The 25,829-nt window shown below is 39.1% G+C and overlaps 1 protein-coding gene and 1 pseudogene across 3 annotated transcripts in view; one reads left to right on the plus strand and one right to left on the minus strand.

The window, feature by feature from the left end:
- Window positions 1-4,668: 4,668 nt before the first annotated feature.
- Window positions 4,669-6,533, minus strand: LOC308621607 (cationic amino acid transporter 3-like; annotated as a pseudogene). The gene has a single exon. The product of its transcript is annotated as a cationic amino acid transporter 3-like (transcript).
- Window positions 6,534-20,620: 14,087 nt separating this feature from the next.
- LNPK (lunapark, ER junction formation factor) overlaps window positions 20,621-25,829 on the plus strand; it is an 84,278-nt gene continuing 79,069 nt past the window's right edge. For both annotated transcript variants that reach the window (XM_081241779.1, XM_081241780.1), the window contains exon 1: window positions 20,621-20,711. The gene's annotated coding sequence lies outside the window, so the exon portion shown is untranslated. The remainder of the gene's footprint in view (window positions 20,712-25,829) is intronic.

Genomic DNA, 25,829 nt, shown 5'->3' on the forward strand with positions numbered 1-25,829 from the left:
TGTGCTTACATGGGAACTCTGAAATATAAGTTATGCCTCAGAATCATCCTGACAGCAGAGGGTAAGGGGGCTGGTCTTTCATACTCCTGCACTCATCAGTTCCCCCTGGGTGAGGTAGAGTCGGGGGAGGTAAATTCCTAGGACTTTCCAGTGCTCCTAGAGAATCTTCTGAGAAACAGTCCAGTGTTTGACATTGGAAGCAGAAACACATAAAGAGGTAAAATGTGATCTGAGGCTATTGGGGAGAAACATCGTGGAAGGAAGGGGTAGTTACGGAGTTTGGGATTGACGTATACACACTGCTATATTTAAAAAGGATAACCAACAAGGACCTACTGTATAGCACAGGGAACTCTGCTCAATGTTATGTGGCAGCCTGGATGGGAGGGGAGTCTGGGGCAGTATGGATACATGTACATGTATGGCTGATTTGCTTTGCTGTGCACCTGAAACCATCACAACATTGTTAATCGGCTATACTCCAATATAAAATATATATATATATTTGCCTTGAAATATTTTTTATTAAATATAATCGTGTATATGCATTGCATTGATAGGCAATTTTCCATTTTAATCGATTCTTTATTTTTTGAATTTGTTACAACTCAATGAAAATTTGAAAATATTTTCTTTTTCTCTTTGTCCTGGAAAATAAAAAATTCTTTATATTCTAAAAAAAACCAAATCTACATTTTAAAAATATGTATTTATTTATTTGGCTGCATCAGGTCTTCACTGCGTCATGTGGTATCTTTTGTTTCATTGAGCAGGCTCTTCATTGTGGCGCATGGGCTTCTCTTTAGTTGTGGTACGAGGGCTCCAGAGCAGGTGGGCTCGGTAGTTGCAGCCCTCGGTAGTTGCAGAACGCGAGCTGAGTTGCCCCATGGCATGTGGAGTCTCAGTTCCCCGACCAGGGATCGAACTTGCATCTCCTGCATTGGAAGGCGGATTCTTAACCACTGGACCACAAGGGAAGTCCCAAAGTTGATAGTGTTTGCAACTCCCTATCTGGGTCCCCTGAAATCTATTCTCCTCTTCTTCATGGGCACATGGCTAGCCGGTCTCTCTTGCCAAGTGTGGCCCTGTAACTGTGTTCTCTTCATTGGAAAGGAGCGCAAGTGATGTGTGCCATTTCTGGGCCTGGGATAGCTTCATCCATACTGTCTTTCTCCTCTCTGCTGGCTGGAGCTCTGGGTCACCCAGCTTATACTATAAAGATAGCGACAATGACCTAAGGTTTGATGATGCAACATGATGGAAGGACTGGCATCCCTGAATGGCTTTATGGAGCAGAACTTCTTGATGACAGAGCAGTCAGGGTGGACTGTTAGGTAAGAAACAAACCTCTTCTTTAAACCACTGAATTATTGTTGGGTTTCTATCACAGCAGCCTAGCTTTTTTCTACTTCATACAGGGTGCTTTATTCTTATCATAGCATTATATTATATTACATTATAGATCCATTTTTAATTGCTTATTCTTGATTTCTTCTATTAGAATATATATTATATGAGAGCAGGAGATCTGCCTATCTTTTTCTTGCTGGCACAAAATACTCAATAAGTACTTATTTAGTGAATAAACAAAAGTGTTGTTACCTTATCCTACAATAATTAAAATTTTTAAAACCACATTACAATTAAAGAACTTACTATAATGTTAAATTAGGGGTGATATAGAACAAATGGAAAGAGTTTAATGATGGGCTTCCTTGATGGCACAGTGGTTAAGAATCCACCTGCTGATGCAGGGGACATGGGTTTGAGCCCTGGTCCAGGAAGATCCCACATGCCATGGAGCAACTAAGCCCCGTGCACCACAACTACTGAGCCTGCGTTCTAGAGCCCGCCAGTCACAATGTGAGCCCACGTGCCACAACTACTGAAGCCCACGTACCTAGAGCCTGTGCTCTGCAACAAGAGAAGCCACCGCAATGACGAGCCCACGCACCACAATGAAGAGTAGCCCCTGCTCACCGCAACTACAGAAAGACCACGTGCAGCAACGAAGACCCAATGCAGCCAAAAATAAAAAAAATTAAAATAAAAAAAAAAGAGTTTAATGAAAAGTAATCCAAATGTTTAATGAGATAAAATAGTGATATAGAGATAAAATATTGATATATTAAAAATGGATAGAAGATAAATTGTGTAAACTTGAAAAAACAAGGCTGACGGGCACCTTGGTAACTGTCTTTGCCTATTGGAAAGGTGATTATAAAGAGGTTGCTGACCAACTGTTTTCCATGTCTGCAGAGGAAAAACTAGCAGGAAAGAGCTTAAGCTAACCTGACAGTAATAGTGATTAAACATTAGAAAAGGCTCCAGAGTAATACTGTAGAATCTCTGTCCCTGGTGAATTTTAAGGACAAACCATCTGTCTTAGACATTTCAGGCAGAGCCTTGCAGGAAGAGAGAGGTCTGGATTAAATGACTCCGCAAGCTGGCTCCTTTTCAATTCCAGGAGTCTGTGCCACTATACAGGTTATCAGGGGATCTGGCAGTGACATCTTTCACTCCAGTGACCAGCCGGATTGATTAATTGGCATCTCTTATCTGTAACTTGAGAGAGCTATTTCTCTGGATGAGGATGATTGGGTGGGTGGAAAGTAGGGAGTAAGAAGACTGATTTCACCTCCCTCAAAAAAGATATTAAAAATACTAAGTATTTCCATACTATCAATACAAACTAACTAGAAAAGTTCTGAGATTTTTGATACATTTCAAGTGCTAGATTTTATTTAGTAAGACTAACTTCTATAACAATGATTAAAAGATAATGGTAGGATTTCCCTGGTGGCACAGTGGTTGAGAGTCCGCCTGTCAGTGCAGGGGACACGGGTTCGTGCCCCGGTCCGGAAAGATCCCACATGCCACAGAGCGGCTGGGCCCATGAGCCATGGCTGCTGAGCCTGCGTGTCCAGAGCCTGTGCTCCACAACGGGAGAGGCCACAGCAGTAAGAGGCCCGCGTACCGCAAAAAAAAAAGATAATGATATACTACTATATATAAAATAGATAACTAATAAAGACCTACTGTATAGCACAGGGAACTCTACTCAATACTCTGTAATGACCTATATGGAAAAAGAATCTAAAAAAGAGTGGATATATGTATATGCATATAACTGATTCACTTTGCTATACAGCAGAAACTAACACAACATTGTAAATCAACTATACTCCGATAAAAATTTTAAAAAATTAAAAAAAGAAAGAGAATGGTTTAATGCCAACAGTGAAATGACATACAACAGAGGGAAACATTACTATTGACATTCATTTATAATGTTTATTTACATTGGTGTTACAACTCTAGCAACAATGTGAGAATGTTATTTATGGATCTGCATTAAAATTTATACTATACTTATATTACTCATCAATAATCATGTTAGAAGGTCCCTAAAGACAAGCTTTCATTAGAAGAGGGATTTTCTAAGTCTTAGAAGTTTACTTTTTATTACTGAATAATATCACAGCTATTGTTTTGAAGGAAAACATTTTTTATTGGTTTTTGGTGGGTTTTTTTTTGCATTTTGGCATGGAATTGTGAAAAGCAATTCAAATTGAGCATTTATATACTGTGGGGATTTCTAACTTTACTAATAGATAATCTCAGTGAAATTTCACATCTTTGTTACAATCCAAAGATAAACTTTTGAATTCTTCCAGAAAAGGTGGAAAAACTCTGCTTTTATATTCTAAAGTGTTTATTTAGTTATTTATGTATCTATCTATCTATTTATTTTAATGGTAGCTGTTATAAAGCTACAACTCAGTAGGAGGGTTTTTTTTTTCATTGAAAGGAAAATAATCTAGTCAAATTTGGAAGGAAATATTGACTACTCTTTACATAATGAGCCTTGAAAGTAAATGTTGCTCTTAAACACATGAAGTGATGATCCACCTTCCTCATAATTAGAAAAAATACAAAACTATGATGAGGTACCATTTTAAAAAATTGAAGTATAGTTGATTTACAATGTTGTGAGATACCATTTTTTAAAACTATCATACTGTCAAAAAAAATTTTTTTTTTTTCCGGTACGCAGGCCTCTCACTGCTGTGGCCTCTCCCGCTGTGGAGCACAGGCTCCGGACGCGCAGGCTCAGTGGCCATGGCTCATGGGCCCAGCCGCTCCACGGCATGTGGGATCTTCCCGGACCGGGGCACAAACCCGTGTCCCCTGCATTGGCAGGCAGACTCTCAACCACTGCGCCACCAGGGAAACCCCACTGTCAAAAAAATTTTAAATGTGATCATACACTGTGCTGTCCAGGGTGGGGAAAAAGGCATTTCTGGTGGGAATGTAACTTAGTACAACTTCTGTGGAGGATAATTTGGCAATATCTATTGAAACTATAGTTGTATAGATCCTTTAGCCCAGCAATTCTACTTCTAGGAATTCTTTTTTTTTATTTCTAGTTTCTCTTAATAATAATTTTTTAAAGGCCAGTAAGCAGCTACAGATACAATTAAAAAGTAGACAAGTGAAAAAAAAAAGATAAGAAGCAGCAAAGACACATTCTTCGCTCCACGATAACTACAGAGCTCTATCTGTGTTCCCCCACCAACATCCCATGGGAAGCCTAGCTCTCCGTGTGGTCAGGAGTACTCTCCATTATTGTGTGGGGAGACCAGAGAGCACTCAGGTGTGATTATGTCAGATCAAATGTGTACAGGCACTGCTGAAATCCAGGTCTACAGTTTTGGCCCTAGACTTGAGTGGGGGTTGGTCACTCTTAACCTCTTCCAGGTTGTGCTGCATCCCATAGCCAAAGTAGATAGCAAACCCAATCAGCATCCAGACCCCAAATCAGGCCCAGGTGCCAGCTGTCATCTGCATCATAAGGTAAATATTCACAAAGATGCTCATTAGTGGGAGGAGAGGCAAAGCAGGTACCTTCAAGTGAAGTGGAGTGGAGCTCGGCGGCTGTCTCCAGATGACTCCAGTGACCCCAGTAGTGAGCATCAGGAGCAGCACAAGCACTGCAATCCACACTGGGTCTCCAGGAAGCAGTGGGGTGGACCACTGGGCCAGCACCAGGCAAAGGACACTCAGCAGTAGAGCAAGCAGTGAGGAGCAAACATAGACAACTTGGCCAGAGAGTGGAGTGGGGATGGAGCTGAGTGGACAAAATAGTCCCTGTAGGGTCAGCTTCTCTGCTTCATGGATCTTCTCCTCCTGCAACTCCACTTCACCCTCCTCATTCCTCATCTCCTGGTCAGGCTGATACCTGAGGATGAGAACACATATGGCCACCAGGGAGTAAGCAAGCAGGGTCCCAAGTGACATGAGGTCCACCAGATCAGTAAGTTCAAAGAGGAATGCCATGAAGCCTGCGATAATGCCAGAGACCACAGTGGCCACAATGAGGGTGTATGTGCCGGTGTGGTTCCCGGCAAGGACACGAAATAGGAGGCCATCCTCTGCCATCGCGTAGATCACCCGAGGCATGGAGGACATAGAGCCCAGAGGCTGGTAGAAAGAGCACAGAGGGATCCGATGGCTACAACATAGCGGGCAGGGGCCCATCCAGTATAGAGAAAGGCCTCAGGCAAGGGGCTCTCAGGTTGAAGCTGATAGTAAGGCATTATGAGCGTGAGTGCTGAAGAGACACCAAAATAGGCCAAAAAGCAGATGAAGAGTGAAATCACAATGCCTGTGGGGATGGAACGCTGGGGATCCTGAGCCTCTTCCCCAGTGGTAGCAAAACAGTCAAGACCAACAAATGCATAGAAACAGGTCGCTGCTCCAAGGAGAATCCCCTCGAAGCCGAAAGGCACAAACCCTCCAGAGCCCAGAGGGCCCAAGCTACAGGTGTCATTGAGTCCAGCCATGGCCAGTTTGTAGTCCTCTTCTGTGAGCTTCCAGTTGTGCAGATCTCCTGTAATGAAGCCAGAGATGATGACAAAACCGAGAACCAAAAGATTCACCACTGTGAACACTTTGGTAACCCGGGCCGACTCACTAGCACCCAGAGCCAGCAATCCAGTGAGCAAAAACACAAGGCCCATAGCAAAAAAGTCTGGATATTCTGCGAGGACGTGGGGAATGTGCAGTGAGATGCTCCCCTGAAGGGTCTGAGAGATGTGGTTCCCAATCAGGTTGTCAAAAGCTGAGCTCCAGGCCCAGGCCACACTGGCTGTACCGATGACATAGGAGAGGATGAGGTTCCAGTTCAGAGTTCACCCACAGTGACATGGCTGTAGAGATATGTAGAACCAGAATGGGGAACCCGAGCATCAAACTCCGCATAGCACAGCCCAGCCAACATAGAACATAGGGCAGCCACTAGAAAGCAGATCACAATGGATGGTCCTGCTTTATCTTTGGCCACCTCGTCAGCCAGGACATACACGCCTGCACCCAATGTGCTGCCCTGCACCCAATGTGCTGTCCACATCTAGGGCCACTAAATCCAGAGCAGTCAGGCATCTGGCAAGGCGAGTCTCAGCCATGCCTGTCTCCAGTATATGTCTGCGTGCCAGCTTTTGACCAAATCTGCAAAGCACCTGCCACAGCATTCTAGCTGGAATTGAAGAGGATGCCAGGAAGGATCAGGGAGCTGTTGCAAGCCCAGGGCACAGAACGTCTCGGATAGGGTTCGGTGAAGCTGAGTTCACCTGAGTTGGGTTGTGGCTGCCAAGTTCGGTTGCTCAGGCTTCAAAGCTGCTGCTTCTAGAAATTCTTTCTTACAGATGTATATTGATATAGAAAGAAACGGCATGTGTAAAAGGTTACGGGCTTTTTTGCATTGCTGGTAATTGTTAAAAGATCAGAAGCAACCTAAATAATGATGATGAAGAATGCTACATCCTTTCAGTTGAATATAACACAGCCATTAAAAAGACTGTCATTCTTAAGATATATGCATAATAGCGTATAGAATGAAATAATCTTTGTGCAAAAAAAGAAAAAAGAAGAGAGAGCAAGCAGAATATATCCTTATATTCACAAAAGACATCTGAGAAGCTAACCAAGAACTGGCAACAGTGGTTGCCTCTAAGGAGAGGAACTATGAGTCCTGAGAACAGGGTGGGAGAGAGACAATTTTCACTGTATGCCCTTTTGCAACTTTTGAATTTTGTATCATATGCATGTTACCTATTCAAAAAATAAACAAAATAATTAAAAAGAAATATGTGACTAGTATAATTATTCATTTGTTCTGAGTTTGAGGATTTATTTACATTTAACACAAAATTATCTTTAATTTCGGAGTATAGAATTAAGGCAATTTCAAAAATTTTTAGACTCTCCTTTTTTTTTTTTTTTAATGGCTTTCCAATCTGGCTTCAACCTTTTTTTTTTTTTTAATTTACTTATTTATGTTTGCTGTGTTGGGTCTTCGTTTCTGTGTGAGGGCTTTCTCTAGTTGTGGCAAGCGGGGGCCACTCTTCATCGCGGTGCGCGGGACTCTCACTGTCGCGGCCTCTCTTGCTGCAGAGCACAGGCTCCAGACGCGCAGGCTCAGTAGTTGTGGCTCACGGGCCTAGGTGCTCCGCGGCATGTGGGATCCTCCCAGACCAGGGCTCGAACACGTGTCCCCTGCATTGGCAGGCGGACTCTCAACCACTGCGCCACCAGGGAAGCCCTTAGACTCTCCTTATACTTTCTATGTGGGCTATAATTATGGGTTATAATTAATATTTATAATATTGAAACACACCTCAAAACAATTTTAAAATATCACCCTATGTAAAGACCACAAGTTATTCTTTTCTCCTTCACCTTTAAAGTGTGAGGTCCGTGGGGCTTCCCTGGTGGCACAGTGGTTGAGAGTCCGTCTGCCGATGCAGGGGACATGGGTTCGTGCCCCGGTCCGGGAGGATCCCACATGCCACGAAGCAGCTGGGCCCGTGAGGCATGGCCATTGAGCCTGCGCATATGGAGCCTGTGCTCCGCAACGGGAGAGGCCACAACAGTGAGAGGCCCGCATATCGCAAAAAAAAAAAAAAAAAAAAAATGAGGTCCTTGAAGCCAGGGATTCTGTACTCTTTCACCTAGAAGGATAGAACAGGAAAAAAATACACTTAAAAATTATTATTTTAATTATAAAAGTAATATGTGCCATGCATATTTCAAATTTGGTGGTTATGTTAGAATTGACCTTAAGCAAGTACCAGTTTATACTTTCACCAACAGTGTATGAGAGTACACATTACAGAGCGTATCTCAAGTAGACTATCTGAAGTGTTTTACTCCATCACCTCAGAGAAATAGTCATAAATAAATTTGGCTAAATAATTTAGATGGAAAATAAGAACAACTTACTGTATATAGGTAGAATTCCTAAAGGAAGCATAAGATCTCTGAAGGACTCTGAAATGAGTCATTTTGCAAAAGGTTGAGAGTGAAATTTAAATAGCTTCAGTGTAGGAAAAAATGGAGTAGATCATTCTAGAGTGAGGTTATCTGTAATAGAAATTGACTTCCAAAACAGTAACCTACTTTTCAGTAGAGCAAACAATATTTCTAAGGTAAAACAAAGATAATTTGCTCATAATCATCTATTGTGGAGGGTTAAGGTTTGATGCTAAAAAAATTAATACTGGAGGTATTGAAATATGGCATCTGTAAAAACAACTGAATATAAAGAGAATAATTTAAATGCTATGCATAGTTATAAAAAATAATCTTCCAAATTCTTCCATCAAGTTTTGATCACCAGTTCCAACGTGAGTCATATTGGAGCCTAAGGCAAAGGAAAAATCAGTAGTAGTGATCCCATCGTTAAAAATTTTTTTGATATTTTGTTCATTATGGATTTTTTTGCACTGATTTTTTCAAAATATTGAATTTATATTGATTACTGAGTTTTTTGACATCTCCCTGTAGTTTGGACCTAAGGCAAATGTCTCACTCACTTCATCCTAGTTCCAGTTCTTTTGAACACCCAAATAATAAAATAATGCTAAAAGAAGAGAAACAAATGTAATTTAAATTTAAATTAAATAATTTAAAGCCTCTCTTAAGAGGCTTTTAATAATTTAAAGCCTCTCTTAAGCACCATTTTCTCAATGTTTCCAATATTCTATGGAGAGATATTAAAATGAGAAAAGATAGAATTGATGAAATTGCTAAATTTAAAAAAATTCTTACAAGTCAGCAATGTATATATATTTTATCTGTATTTCATATATGAAGAAATTGAGGCTCAAAGAAGTTAGTACTTTGGTTGTGACACACAAAGAACATGAAGCCCAGCCAAGATTGAAACCCTCTATCTGTCTTTTATCAGAGCCCAAATTCTTTCCAATACACTGGGTTCTTTCTCAGGGAATTACTGACATTTGAATTAAGCCATGAAAGAAGAGTAGGGATTTGCTAGGAGTAGAAGAAGAGATAAGACATTTCGGGCAGTTGGGGAAATTGTGGATAAAGCCTGGAAGTAATGTCCAGAGGCAGATTTACCAAGAAGCTAAGGAGGTTGATGTGTCATGACTCCTTGGAAGAAAATGTTAATAAAGCTTCTTGATAGGGACTCTAATAACGTGCTCCCCAAATTATTTATTTTTGCAAAATTTGCCCAAGTAAGATATTTTAACTCCAACCAGTGAAGACTGCTGTGTCTTTCCTTTCTGGCTTTCCCTTCACGCTTCCCCTTGTGTTAGGTGGCTTTGCAATTGCTTAGGCAGTTTTGGGATCCAGCTTAGAGGTAGCTGATTTGGAGATATGCTATTTTAGGTTTAGTGGGATATATTTACGTGGTTCACAGCCACTCCTATGGTTATTGCTAAGCACTCAGGTTAAGAATAACCTCTCAGCATACTTCAATTGCCTGTTCTGCCTGCTCACTTGGCATGGTGGTATGAAGGTGCAAGGCCAGAGGCTACCACAAGATGAGTGGTACCTGGACGGTGGGAATAGGTTGTTAGTGGAGGAGAAACAAGGTTTGCAACATATGGAGCTAGAAGATAGTCTGTGGAAAATTCAATCATCAGATGAGTAAAATTATAAGTGGAAAATTGAGTTCTCATGAAGAGAGTATCCTTTTGGAAGCAAAAAATTTAAACTGAAGATTCACAAAAGCTTCAAAATATCAAAAACTTTATTAGCTTGGAATGTATACTAAAGCTGCCAAAATCATGAAGAAAAGAAAGCATTCATTAGAGCCAAGAAAATTTAGATGATTAAAATGACAACAGAAGAGATAAAGATTATGAGAATCAGGGCACTCCCAAAGAGCAAATGAAAAAGCAGGAGAAATAGAAAATAGTCAAGCAAAATACAATCTGTATAGTCAACAAAGGTTGGCAGCAGCTTCATGTTGATGACTTCATTGACCTTAATAAGGACTGTGGTCTTTTATTATGGCCCTATTGCAAAAAGTAATAATGTCATTCAGTACTTTAATTAAAGAAAAATTTTTCCTTCAAAATTGTGATTCCAATAGTATTTATATAGAATCAAACAGAACATAAAATGGGCAAGAGAGATGTTTCTCAAAAAGATATCTTGAAAAAAAACGTTTTAAATAGTCATACTCGTATGAGATTCTAGCTGGTTTATGCCAAGGCAAAAAAAGATCATAAACATTGTTTTGTTTGTAAATTATGTTCAACAAGACAGACATTACTTACACGGGATGGGTTTTCAGACTAAACGAATATATCGAAAGCCCTCGAAAGCTGTGACTATTCTATGGAGCACAAGACAACTATCTTTTCTTAGATTACCCATAAATCAAAAAACAGCTGAGTAAGAACATTCCATATTATTTTGAAGAGCTGAAAAGAGTAGTTGAGGTTATTGCATTTTTAAGGGAACTTTCAGAGGTCATGATGAAACAATAATCATGATTCAATTAACAGAAATTTAATGGGAATCCTAGAAATAATTGTTAAATTTAATTAATTTTTGCATGAGAACTTGGAAAAATGCCCAAAATAGGAAAAAAAAGTAACAGTTTATGAAGAATGAATAGAAGTAATGGGAAAATATTTATATAATGGAAGGGTTAACAGATAAATAAACCAGAAACCAAATACTACTCCATTAGTTGGCCATTATTGTGCTCTACTGCTGTTATCGAAAACTCTATGTATAGTTTTAAATTTTTTCACCGACTGAAAACCAGCTTGTGGCTTTATCCAGCAGTGTAAAATAACTTTTGGAAATAGTAACCTGTGGTAGAAAACATTCATGGAGTGTTGTCCAACAAAGGTGAGGAAAAGGGCTCCCAGCAACCTTTAAAGAATGTTAATAAGTGTGCAGGATATACACCACATGCAGCTCATTCCTTTAATCTGGTAAGAGAAAAAGCTGCTTCACAGTTGTTAACCACCTCAGCATTTTACAATAGTTATTTTCATTTCAGGTTCCTCTCACAAATGGAGTATTTTACATAAACATATCAACATGGATTAAAAAAAAGTCTAAGAGTGATATAATGGGTTATCCATTACAAAGCTGTTCAAGCTTTACAACATGGGTCAAGGATATTTTACAGATGCTAAAATATATTTTCAAAGATTTGGAAGAAAAACCCCAACACACAAGAAAACCCAAAAAGCTTATTCAAAAAATTGACAACCAGCAAATACATCATTATAACTGTAATACAGAAAGACACTTTGAAATGCTTCTATATTTAAGAAATTGCAATCACCTTATTTGAATTACATAAAGCGGACCATCTTTCTTCATCTTTAAATCTATAAAGAACTGAGAAAAAATTCAGATAAAAAAATTAATGGAATATGAAACAAAAGTGGAAAAGATAAGCAATTAAATTAATAGAAATTGTTCTGACATCAAAAAGTATTTGCAACAAAAAAGGTATCAAATCATCACCAAAAGCAGGAATTCACTAAAGGAGGAGATACATTTCGAATAGAAGTGATGAATAGGCTCTTGGATTGTTTGATAATGCAATTAATGAGAGGAAGGAATCATATGAACACACTAGAAAATGATTTAAAACTCTTTTTGATTAGACACAAAATGATTACTTTGAAAAAAATAATATAAAACTCATAATGTTGTAATAACAACAAGAACATCAAGAATGAGTAATAACTGCTATTGATTCAAAGAATATTTTCAATTAATTACTGCACAAAGAAACATGAAAACCCTGACATCTTACAACGCCTATATGAAAAAACTAACAACCTGATAGCACTTTTCCCACACTTGACAGCCATTCTTAAAATTCACATGTTGGGCTTCCCTGGTGGTGCAGCGGTTAAGAATCTGCCTGCCAATGAGGGGCCCTGGGTTCAAGCCCTGGTCTGGGATGATCCCACATGCCGCAGAGCAACTAAGCCCATGAGCCACAACTACTGAGCCCTCATGTCACAACTACTGAAGCCCACGTGCCTAGAGCCCGTGCTCTGCAACAAGAGAAGCCACTGCAATAAGAAGCACGCATACTGCAGTGAAGAGTAGCCCCTGCTCGCCGCAACTAGAGAAAGCCTGTATGCAGCAACGAAGACCCAACACAGCCAAAAATAAATAAATAAATAAATTTATTTTTAAAAATAGTACCAAAACCATGAAATACTTAGATATAAATCTAACAAAAATATGCAGGACCTATATGCTGAAAACTATAAAATAATGATGAAAGAAATCAAAGAAGATCTAAATAGATGGAGAAATACTCTGCCCTTGGATTGGAAGACTCAATATTGTTAATATGCCAATTTTCCTCAAAATAATATATATATTCAATGCAATCCCAATAAAAATTACAGCAAAATTTTTTCTAGAAATTGATACATTTACTTAAAACTTCATATAGAACTAGGATAGCCAAAACAATTTTTAAAAAGAGCAAAATTGGAGGACTCACACCACCTCATTTACTTACTGTAAATGTAGAGTAGTCAAGATGGTGTGGTAAACAGCAAAAATATAGAAAGAAGAGGGAGCCCAGAAATCGACACACAAATATATAGTGAACTGATTCTTGACAGAAGTGCAAAGGCAATTCAATGGAAAAAAGATAATCTTTTTAACAGTTGGTGCTGAAACTGTTTGACATCTATATGCAAAGAAAATTTTAAAAATGAACTTCAACTCATATCTCACACCTTATATATAAAATTAACTCACAATGGATCATAGACCTAAAAGCAAAACCTTAAAGCATAAAACTTGTTGATGAAAACTTAAGAGAAAATTTTTGTGATCTTGGGTTAGATAAAGATTTCTTAGATATGATACTAGAGGCACAACCCATAAAAGAAAAAAAATGATAAATTCCCTTCATTAAAATTAAGAACTCATGCCTTTTGCAAGACACTTAAGAGAATGAATAGACAGGCCACAGACTGGGAGAAATATTTGAAAGTCACATATCTGAAAAGTAATACCCAGAATTTATAAAGAATGCTCAAAACTCATTAATAAAAAGACGTCATTTAAAGATGTGCAAATTTTTTGAACAGATAATTTCCTGAGTATGACCTACTTGGTGAATGAAGAGAAAACTGTACACCTGCTGTGTCCACAAAGGTAGCACATGGAGATGGTGTGGGCCCTGAATACACTGCACAGGAAGTTGGCCTTTATCTTGGAGAGAAATATTGGGTCTGATTTCAGTATTGCCATAGCATTGGGACTTTCCTAGAACATATGTATATATAAAGAAAACTACTGCTTTTGAATATATAGTCTAAAGTGAAGTTCCTTTTACATTGTAGCTAAAAAATATTCTTAAGCTTTTAAGTTGTTCACAATTCAGCTGCATACAGAGTTGTACAGAATCTTATTTATATATACATATGTTATAGATGGAATAATTTGGCTTGAACAAGAAGTTTGGTTTAGTGTCTACTGTTTGGGAAAATTAGCTCTTAAACGTTATAAGAAATGAATTGTACAGTTAGGATTTCCAGTTGTCTAATTTCAGAGGTTTGTCAAGCAAATCAATCCTACGTTTTTTCTCATGTATTGGTTCATGCCTCACAGTGGCAAGTCTTTTCTTCCATCTTTATCTTCAGTTTTTTCTCCTTCCTCATTTCTTAGACCTTTGTCTTTCATTTCTCACATCTCTTTTTCATTCTTCCTTCAAGCTTTTGCAATCTTTTTTCAAATCCCTGGCATTTCCCAATTCTCTGTTTTTATGACATCTTTTTTTTTATACCCAGTCTCCCATTGGTGATCACTTGTAAATCATCATGACTTAATATTTTTCCTGTTAGCTACTGTCTACACATGTTTTACTAAGCTCCTCAGGCCAGAAAATTTGTCTTCCATATTTTATGCTTTGTAAAATCCCATGTACTCTTATGACTTCTATTAACAATAAATCTCAGTATGAATTAGCTAAAGCTACATCTTCCTTGTTTTATGTGTAAGCTTTACATGCATACAAGTGAAGACTCAAGTTTCACTAGCTCCCTGATTTGTCATGTGTATCATTATTTTTCAGGTAGCATTAGAATGCCATCTTTTAGAATTACTGGGCAGCAAGCCAATAATTTATTTTAGCTTAGTTTATATATATATTTTTCCAGAAAAAGCAAAATTGTTTTTTTTTTCATTTTAAGAAGGAAATGTTCCTTTCTTTTTCAGTAACTAGATTGAGCTCACATGGAACTACCTACATGCCAGGATACTTTGTGTTCTAATTTTAAATTATGCCTTTCAGACACAAATGGTCTCTGGAATTACGCATTATTTATGATAATAGATGAATCTTTAATGTTAGACTTGATAAATGTCAATCTTTATTTTCAGTTATTTCACAGCAATCTAGCCTTTCTTTCTTTCTTCACTTTTTTATTGGAACATGGGAACTTCATTTAGCATGCATTTGCTTCCAGAGCGTGGGCTGGACGAATCTAAATGTGAAGTGAGCAAACAGGTTGAGGAGCCACAGTGTTCCTTCTGCTGCACTGCAAGCTCTTGGTTCTTGTTGCTGTGCTTTCCCCGCCGTGTCGTCCCTCTCCTCCCAAGTACTATCAATCTACCAAACCCAGCTTCAGAGGCAGCTGAGAGTAGCTTCAAGTGCCACCTTCAGTAGATATACGTGGATTTTTAGTCTGGATTCTAAAAGGTGAAGTGATCTCAGCTATAGGACTTAAGTAGTGTGACCTCCCTGGTATCATCCTACTTCGAGTAAAGGCTTACTTGATGAGCCAAAAAGATTTTTGCTTAATAAGAAAGGTGTGTATTAATTTTCTTTTGCTGCCATAACACATTACTGAAACACTCGCATCTTAAAACAACACTCATTTATTATCTCGCAGTTCTGTAGATCAGAAATCCAGGCATGTTGTGGCTCATCTTGAGTAACAGCATGTGATTAGCCTGGTGCGGGGCCCAGGCATGGCAGTATCTGCCTCCTGCATCCCCCGAGGATGCACAAGCACAGCCTGGGGCTAGAAAGGTCACTCTAGAGGCTGGTTCTGGAGCGGAGCGTGGTCCCCTCCTGGTCCACATGTGCACCCTCCAACCTGAACATGCCCTTCAAGGCCCAGTCCCTGGAGCTCGGGGTTGTCTCTTTTACATCCGTAAAAGGCCTTCACAGCAGGACTATTGTTTTATTGGCTAACCAGGGGATGGGAATCTTGGAGGGCCATCTTTAGAATTCTACCTATTATAACATATGAGACTCATATGATGAAAATGAAAAATTTCTTTGGAAAACACATGAGGACACTTGAACAAATGTAGAGTTATACCACATTCCAGAAAGGGAAGGCTCATGTGGAAGGATATTATTCTCCCTGAAATTAATAATACAGTTAAAGAAATTTTAATAAAAATCTATAGCCACATCCACATGGATGAATCTTAAAGATATAACTTTGATTAAAAACATTCAAGACGTGAAAAAAAACTTATTCTATGATTCTATTTACATAGAGTTGAAAGACAGGCATAAGCTATATTGTTTGAGTAATTAGTCAATAAAGCTATAAAGAAAAACAAGAAAGTGAATATGTTAATAATCATAACAGTGGTTATTAACCCTAGGTACTTGGGGGTTATAAGGGAAGGGCACTTTGGGGCCTTTTGGGATGTTGATAATGTTCTACTTTCTGACCCAGTGGGGGTTACATGAGTGTTTGGGTTATAGTCTTTAAGCAGTACACATCTGTTTAATGAACTATTCTGTGTGTTTGCTGTATTTCCCATCACAAAAAATAATTCTAGAGTCTTCCCTGGCGGTCCAGTGGTTGAGGCTCCACACTTCCACTGCAGAGAGTGTGGAGTGTGGGTTCGATCCCTGGTAAGGGAACTAATATCCCGCATGCCGCGCGGCACAGCCAAAAAAAAAAAAAAAAAAAATCGAATCTTCTCTTTTCCCCCCATACTTTCTGATTCTTCCTCTACATCTACAGTACCTCATAGAGAAATAGAGATGTTACAGTGACACTAAAAATTCAGTCTTTAAAAACAAAACGCTTACAAAGTAGGTTCTTGAGAATAAAAAAAAACTTTGCTGAGAGTGAAACATAGCATTTGAACGTATTTCTCTCCCAACCCTGGCCAGATTAGCTAAAAGAAACCTCTGAACTGGGAGGGGTATATCGAGCATAACACCGTCCCCTGGGAGGGAAGGATGAGGTTTGATAGGAGTGGCAGAAAAAGAGAGCATCGGAATAGGCTGAGCACCATTTCAATGGACAGGGCGGGAGGCCTGGGCTAGGAGCCAGGAAAGCTGTCATCATACCAGCCTGCCAGGGCTGCCTGCTGCCTACATTTGCATCATACAACAAAGGACACCAGCTCTCCTCTGAACTGCCTGGTGGAGGGCCTAGGACACCTCTGCCATAGATGGTGAAATCTTGGACAACCTGGTACTGTACCATCTTCCTTTCTCCAGTCCTCCCATCCCTAGAGATTTTAGTCTGCAGGGCCCAAGAGTCTATATTTTAATAAGCACTTAGGATAACTCTCATGCAGGGGGCCTCTGGCACTGGAGTACCATTGCCCAGAGAAAATCACTGAGAGGAAGAATCACCGGTGGCACTTGTCAAAAATCTGAATTTTGAGGCTTCATACTAGACATGTATAATCAGAATCTATAGGGTAGAAGCCTGAGAACTTGTTTTCTTCATAATGAAGTCCCCAGGTAATTTGAAAGGAAGTTTGGGAAACAGCTCTAGAGACTTCTACTTTTTGTTTTTCCACAATATTTATAATATTTGCATTTTGAAAAAATAAGTACCTTGTGGAAAAGAACATATTACAAACTGTAAAATACTTTTTCTTTGGCCCAGACTTCTCCTCAGTGCTGCAGACCCATAGATCTGTTTACATGACATCTCTCCTTGAAGTCCCGAAAACATCTGAGACTCAACATGCTCGAATTGAAATCGTCATCTTCCCCCAAATCCGACTCTCCTTCAGTGTTCCCCACACCTCAGTGAGCATTGTTATCCACCCACTGGGCCTGCCAGAAATCCCGTCATTTCTGACTCCTTCCTCTCCCTCAATCCCCATTCATTCCACTCTGCCTTATCTAAATCCATTCCCAAGACCTCCTATTTCACTTCCTAAATCGTTCCATTTTCCGCACTCGTCTCCATCTCCTTGTGTCCATCCCAGTCCACTTGAACTACTTACTACCAATGCTAACCATGACCCATAGATCCTAACTGGTCCAAGGCTGATCCTGTCCATGTTCCCACACTGCATCTGGAATGATCTTTTCAAAACACAGATCTGATTAGGTCATATCCCTTCCCCACTTTGCTCTGAAGAAAAAGATGAAGGTTCTCAGTATGGCCAACCAAGTTCTGCTTAGTTTGGTCTCCCTGCAAACTATGCTCTAGCCACAATGGCCTCCTTTCAGTCCCTCAGGTTTGCACTGTTCACTCCTGACAAAATACACAATGTTCCGTTTCCTTTTCTCCTTTCTTCAGTCTCTCAGCCTTCAGATCTCTCTTCCAGGAGACCTCCTCAAGCATGCCTTACCTAACTTTTCTGACCAGATCAGTGAATGACCCTAATGTAAGCTCTCAGAGCACCTATCTCTTGCAACTTTCATTTATTTATCTAAATAAATGTGGCTCACTTATTTGTTGAATTAGACATTTTCGAATTCCTTTGCCTAGAATAGTTTGTTTCCTTGCTTATCTTCTCTCTTGTTTGATTTCACTTCCTTAGAACCTATTCCAGAACAATTTTTAGGATGAATATTCAGACTCAACTGAAGAACCACCTTCATTGGCTTTCCCACATCCCCTCTGGCTCTTGTTTCCTAGTCATTTCCCAATCTTTTGAAATTTGCCTCTACCACAACACTTATTTACCTTATATTGTATTTTTTTGTTGTTTTCTTGAAGGTTTCTCTCACTAGGATCAGTTGCTTTAGGACAGCTGTTTTACTTATCTCTGTATCCCTAGCACTTAACACAGGGTCTTGTCCTCAGTAAATATTTGGAATGACCGTTGTAGCTTGTAGTACAGCCACATAGTGCATATGCTGATTTCTCTGCTTCTAACGTCTTCCCTCACTGTGCCTACAAACTCTTACCACTTGGTAGAGGCAGTGTTAGCATTACCTTCAACGATATATGTATAATTTTTCTACTTTTCAGTTTCTTCATTTGAATACTGATACCTTAAAACGTTGCTGGGAGGATTAAAAAAGTTAATTATTTAATACTCTTCTCTCTCCCGTTGCCAGGCCAAATCTCTTCTCTTGTAGATCAATTACCTAGGGAATTTTGTCTCAGGATTAGGTTTTTGGAAACTCTTGCACCCAGTTAGCTCTTTTCTGCTTCCCTCTCCTGTTTTTGTCCCCTTTACAGTAGATCTTGATGGCTCAATTAAAACTAGAGAACAGGGACTTCCCTGGTGGTGCAGTGGATAAGACTCTGCACTCCCAATGCAGGGGGCCTGGGTTCGATCCCTGGTCAGGGAACTAGATCTCTCATGCATGCCGCAACTAAGGAGCCTGCATGCTGCAACTGAGGAGGCTGTGAGCCGCAACTAAGATCTGGTGCAACCAAATAAATAAATATTTAAAAAAACCCAAAAATTAGAGAACAAATCATTAGCAAGTAGAAAACATTTCTTCCTTGTTCTCTTAGGAAGAGAGATTGTCCTGAGGTGAGGAGATTCATTTGCAAAACTGCACAGGCCTTTTTTGTTTTTTGTTTTTAACATATACATGTATCTATTCTTTTTCAAATTCTTTTCCCATTTAGGTTGTTATATAATATTGAGCAGAGTTCCCTGTGCTATACAGTTGGTCCTTGTTGGTTATCCATTTTAAATATAGCAGTGTGTACATGTCAATCCCAAACTCTCTAGCTATCCCTCCTCCCCCCCACCCTTCCCCCTGTTAACCATTAGTTCAGCCTCTAAGTCTTGCACAGGCCTTTAAAAAAAAAAAAACTTTGAAAAAGCAAAGGCTGAAAAAACAAAATGATTAAATTTCCATACCAGAATAGGTGAAATGTTTCTTTTCATTTTCTTTTAGATTTGTAAAGTGTCTGACCCAGAGTACGAGAAAAAACTTTGGTTCCCTTCCCTTCTTTTCAAGTTTACAAAGCTATAACTAAAGATTTTAGCAGTTAAGCAACTCTACAGTGAATTATCTGGTAGCTTCCAGTATAATAAATTATTCTTACCAACTAGATACTATGCTCACTTTCTTTTCTTACTTTACCTGTTTGGTTGTCAAAGTTTAAACGTAGCATATTAAAACGATTATACTCTTTAAAAACTATGGACACTTTTCATTATTTTAAAATGTGTATGTAACTAAATAAAATAGAAAAATCCCATGAAAAATGTTTCCACACAGGGGTAAAATGTGACAAAAGCTTTTGCTGAGGTTTCTCTACCCTTCTCCAACATTACCTTTTGTGGTTCAAGTACCATTTGTTATTTAGACTTGTCATTCCCAGTTGACTAGGAGATTTAACACTCTTTAGCCAATGTTTCAAATCTGAGGCAAATAAAACCTAGGTGGTTTATTCGTGGGCCTAGTACCAGGACCTGTGAAGGGAGTGTTCTTAAGGTAAGAGAGAAAACTCAGCTTATGTTGTTATCCACAAGTTTGAAATCAACATCCTTGGGCATTCCACGTTTACCACACAATGGTAAGCGCCCAGATATCAAATGACCCTCTTTGGCGTCCAAGAGTCATAAAAGCCTCAAGCACTCCTGGAGTCTAGGCTGAATTTCTCCACTGGCTTGTTTGGGAACCCGTCTCTCCTAAGCGGTGTAGCATTAACTTGCTCTGCTGCCGGCTGGATGACAGCTGGTCGGGCACTCTTCAGGGCGGACTCCTTTCCAGGTGCATCCATCTCCACCCAAGCGCACTCTTCTCTCCCGCGGCGGTCTAGGACCATCAGGACCAATTTCGGGGTTTTCTTTCGCCTGTAAGACTTGGCAGAACGGGCTCTAAAAGAAAAGGAGGCAGAGGAGGAGTAAGAAGTAACTGTACTGGTAAGAGTCATAATACATGACAGTCCACCTGTGAGACGCGACGACGAGCACCCTATTTTGCCGCGGAAACCACAGGGAAAGCAGTCCTCGGGCCAACACCCGGCCTCGCCCCGCCACTGCCCGCCCCGGTCACGGTTACGTGACGGGGGAGCGCCGCGCGCCGGCTGCGGCGCCGATTGGCCGGCGGCGGGAGCGCGGGGTTTGATGGGAAGTTGGTGGAGCCCATCGCTCTGTCCGTGGCGGCTGCTGCCTGCTCTGGAGGCGGGCTGCGCTGTGGCGGCCGAAGCTGGCAGAGCTGGGCCCCGGCGCCGGGCTTTGCCCGCTTCTACTTGAAGGTAGAGGGGTCAAAATGAGGGCCGTTGGAAGGGTTCGGCAGAGGGGAGATGCGCTGAGCTTTCCTGGGAAATACGCTTCGGGTTCCCCCGCTTGCCTCTCCCAGTCGCCTACGCCCCATGCCGAGTGGCCTACGAGCTCTGCGGCGGCGGCTAGTCGAGCTCCTGCCCGGCTGCGTGCTGATCCTGTCTCGCCCTCTGATCCCCTTGGTTTCCCAGCACAGTGGCAGGGGTGGCTCTGGAGTGCTGGAGACCTCTTTCTGTTCCCCGAGGGGAGTTGGTTCCCCAGCGTTTTCTCGGAGATTCGGGCGGGGAAGGGGGGCAGTGACTGGGTTGAGCTGAGCATCGTCTCTTTGGCCCACCTCCCTGTTCGGTCGAAGGGTCAGAAAGTCCTGCACTAAGCCATCGCTTTGAGTGGGTTCTACCCTTGTCGTCTTTTGCTGAGTTGTGCGGAGGCGCCACGAGTTGGTGAGAGCGGGAGGGACCGAAAACTGTCAGTGTCACGCTGCTCGGCCCAGGCGTGTGGGCGTGGATTGTATGCTGCTTAGAGAAGCCTGTCTTCGACTGTAGTCCTTTTTTGAGCAATGGTGGGGTGGAGGGAAGGGCGAGATTGCGTGGGTGTCATAGGCATGGCAGAAGGAGAAGAGCAAATCTAAACTCCATCATAGTTTTAATTCTTGAATACAGTGTAAGGGGATTGAGAGAGAGTTGGGATTGGCGCACTCAGTTTTGCTGATGGTGCCCTCACTCTACTAAGTAAAATTCGTGACTCACTGAATTTTCCATGTTCCGCTTTTCCCAGTGGGCTTCTGGTTTGTGGTGCCTAGTGTCAACTTTCTTCTCCTTTCTCAGTGGCCTGGGTGTCACCATTGACAAAATTGTCACCACACAAAATTCAACAGCAGTTTGTGTGGATGTGAGTAAACTTGGTTTTAGGCATATGTTCAAACTGGCAGGGAATGCTAATCTCTTGTCTTCAACAGCCCCCGTAGTTTCATTTTAGGAGGACTAAGTTGATTTTCAACACATTTTTTTAAACATTTAAAATTAGAATTTCAAGCTTCTCCGTCATCTACTGGCATCAACCCATTGCTGTTAAAAACCTTACTGTTTACATATTATTAACTTGAAAGAATAAAAAAAGGAAGAAATGATATGGCTTACAACAGGTATGATTTATAGGAGAAATCTTTACAATCAAATAGTCATTTTTTGGTAGTATTTAGTTCAGAATGAGCATTGACTTACCATGAAGACCAGAACTTAATCATTGTGTAATAAAAGTGCTTTTAGAGATGTACTTCTTTTCAGTAATTTTATTTTTGAGCAATAAATGTGGTAGTTTGGGATATTTCAGAATTGTCTTTTCCGTTAGGATATTTGAAAGTTAGAGTTCTAGAACAAACACTTTTAATCTCAAATTGAATAATCCAGTGTGTTATAGAGGTACTGTTGATGGTGACAATAGTTCCTACTTAAGTTTGGAACTTGATAAACATAAAACTAAACTTCCTTTGCTGTTAAAATTTATTTTAATGTAAGAGTCTTCAGAGTATTTTGTTTTATTTTTTATACTGGAGAAAATGAGAGCAATACAATTTCAGTTAAAATACAAACTAACTTTATTTTCCAATTTTAAAATTATAAAACAGTTTCTTTATAAGAAGTTAGAAAGAAATGTGTTCCATATGAGAAGTATTTCTGTACTACATGTGCTTCCTGGTAATAGTAGTAATAATGTGTATAATTTATTATACACTTATTATTTCATTACCAAGTGATATGTAATTTCATTTAACTCGTGCAACAATTCTGTGAAGCATATATGTAGATATTTTCACCGCTTTACAAATGCTGAACTGAGGCTTAGAGAGTTTAGTTTATACAAGATCACATAGCTAGTATGTGGTTGAGTCATATTTTGAATCAAGACCTTTTTTATTCCATTATTTCAGTATGACTTGAAGTAAGCTCAAAATTTGAGAATAACACATCCCAAGATTTCAAATTCTGACACCTAAACCTGAGTGTGAATAGCAGTTAATAGAAAAGATTCAAATAATATGGTGGGTGTTATTATTTATTGAAAAACACATTAGATTCACCCGGCTCTTAAGGTCATGTCAGATCCCATTGTGATATCAGAGTGGAAAGAGATTCTTTATACATGTTCACGGAAGATTTCTTGGAACAGGCCACTTGAGATTGAACCATCTGTCCACTCAAGGGCAAGCAAATTGATTTATGCTTCAGAAAGAAATGCTAGTTATTTGATTCCCATGTATTTTCCATGTGTTGCAAGGAAGCAGAGATGGACTAGAAAAGGGCAGCAACCACAGCAGTAAAAACAACCATTTGTATCGAGAAATTAGTATGTGTCAGGCACTGTTGTAAGTACTTTAGAATACATTATGTTGTTTAAGCTTTTCAACATTTGAGAGGGTTCTTAACTATCGCTCTTTTGCAGATGAAGATAATGAGTAACTGAGAGGTTAAGTTATTTATTTGCCCAAGGTTTCATAGTAATGGGCCACAGGAATTGGAGTTAAGATGTTCAGGTGGCAAGGAGGGAAAAAGTGTTTGGAAATAGAAGAGGTATGAAATTAAAGTTGTAGAGAAATAGTTGATTTATTTAATTTTGTTATGCTTTCGTATCTGTTGGAAAGTACTACTTATACATGTGTATTATAGTAAATCAGGCTTCCCTAACAAATACCAGAATTTGATAGAAAAAACGTTGGGACAATGAGGGTTGATTGGCTTTTTGATTATGAACCTGAAAGAATGAATATGGCATTTAATGACTATTACCATAGTATGTTGTTCTAGAGGACGAATTTAGAAGCACAGTTCTCTGCTTCAGGGATCTTAAAGGGATCTTATGTAATTTGTTTCATTAACATCAAAACAATTCTCCAAGCAAATAATTGATGTCAAAGTTGGTATTAATTGTAATATTATGCATACATTTCATATTACACGTATTTTAAAAGTGACGTGCAGTAAACAAGTAGAGGCAGTACTTGCAGACTTCTAGCACCAGTTCTGCCCCTAGCTGGACCTGCATGATTTTGGCATGTCATTTAGCTTCTCTTCCATGCAGATTTAAGCATTCAGATTTAATCAAATGAAGGAATTGGGCTACATGATACACTGTACTAACCCTGTGTCTTATGTTTATAACTTTCCACTTCAGTAGCTCTGTTTACCAGCTATTTGAGAATGTCTGAGGTGCTTTTATACGTTTTGTATATAAATATTCCAATCTAACCTACAGAAAGACTTAATTTCTGATTTTGAGTTATTAGAAGTAACTTGTTGCTTTTTTTGGCCGTTTTTATTGAGCTATAATTGATTTACAATATCATATAAGTTTCAGGTGTATAACATAGTGATTTACAATTTTTAAAGATTATACTCCATTTATAGTTATAAATGTTGCCTATATTCCCTGTGCTGCACAATATATCCTTGTAACTTATTTGTTTTATACATAGTAGTTTGTATCTCTTAAGCCACTACCCCTAACTTGTTGCTTTTTAAAAAATCAAAACTAAAATACTGGGTCTGGCTCTGCTACTTACTGTCTTTGGGAACTTAGCAAATTACTTCACTCTGTAGACTCAGTTTTGTCATTTGTAAAATAGAGTGATGGTAGTATCTAAATGATAAAATTCATGAAAAGCATTTGTTTTAGGGCCTGCTAGAAGATTAAGTCCTTACCAAGTGTTTAAATGATATTATTGTTGTCATTACTTTCAAATATTAAAAATTCTGATTTTTGATAGCTCTAAACTATTTCAAACCAAAATGTGTAGGTCAGTTGTGTACAAAACACTGTGCTATACACCATACATAGTGGTGTATAGCACATACATTCAACATATACATGGGATAATGTATACTTTGAAAATATACAAGTTAAGTGGTTCATCTGAATCTTCCCTTTCCAGCCACCTTTCTTGGTGAGTTTTAGCATCTTAAGGTTTAATTTAATGTCTATTTAATGTCTTAACTCAGAAATTTATACTTTTATTCATTAAAGTTCCTGGATTTCCTACAACCACACTTTAGAAATTTGAATACTGATTTACTATTGAAGGATTAATAATATTTAGTTGCAACTTAAATGTGGCTTATAACATTGATTACATTTATAAACTTCAGAAGTTTTCAGTATAGATTATAGGTATTTCTGTTGGTAAAAATCACTTTGTGTGTTTCATAATTAGACTTTTTGTTACTTCTCTAACCCAGATAGTTCAAGATAGGCATGCCTGACGCTAATTCCAACCTAAAAATAGTATTGCAGAGTGAATGTACTTACTTTGTACTGGCATTATTTTGTGATTACATTTATGGGTTTAAAAAAGAATTATGGCCTAACTTTTTTTAGGTGGAAATGAAGGAGTTTTATACATTGGTAGTATATAACAATTGTAACCTGGTAAAACTATGTAAGTTTGAAAATATACTTTCACTATTTCAGTTTAAAAGAATTAAAAATTATATAACTATTGACTAGTAAATTGATTTAGGATATAATATTGCTGATACATTTTTATACCTATGGTAATATTTAATACATTTGAGAGTCATAGAAAAACAGCTAAAAAAAGGGGATATGAGATACAACTAGCTGACATGACAGTTTAACTTGAGGGACTTAGACACAATTTCAGAAAGAAATGTTTATTTGGGTGTTGAACGGTAGTGAACAGACCAGAAGTCTGAAGATAGAGTGGCTTTGGGTAATGTTTCTTCTGAGCTATTGGGTGAATCACTAAACTTCTTTCCACTTAATTTTCTTCTCTGTAAAATGGTAATAATAAAGGCTATCCTGTGAAAAGTGGTAGTGTTATTAACTTTAATATACAGAAAAGAAAATTATGGCTCAGAAACATTAAATGATATGCTCACTGTCACAGGCAGCCTTATAAACCTTATTTGCTTACTCAAAATCCTGTTGGCTTTCTATTATTGTAAGGTGATGTTACTCTAAACATTGTAGAGCACCTCTAATTCCAAATAACTAGTTTAGCTGGGAGACAGCTGAATGGTAGAAATGACTGTATCTAAGAATGTAGAATGAAAGTAGTACAGCAGAATTTTTCTTAGAAG

The sequence above is a fragment of the Mesoplodon bidens genome, assembly GCF_964165515.1.
Source record: "Mesoplodon bidens genome assembly, chromosome: 8".
Taxonomy (NCBI): domain Eukaryota; kingdom Metazoa; phylum Chordata; class Mammalia; order Artiodactyla; family Ziphiidae; genus Mesoplodon; species Mesoplodon bidens.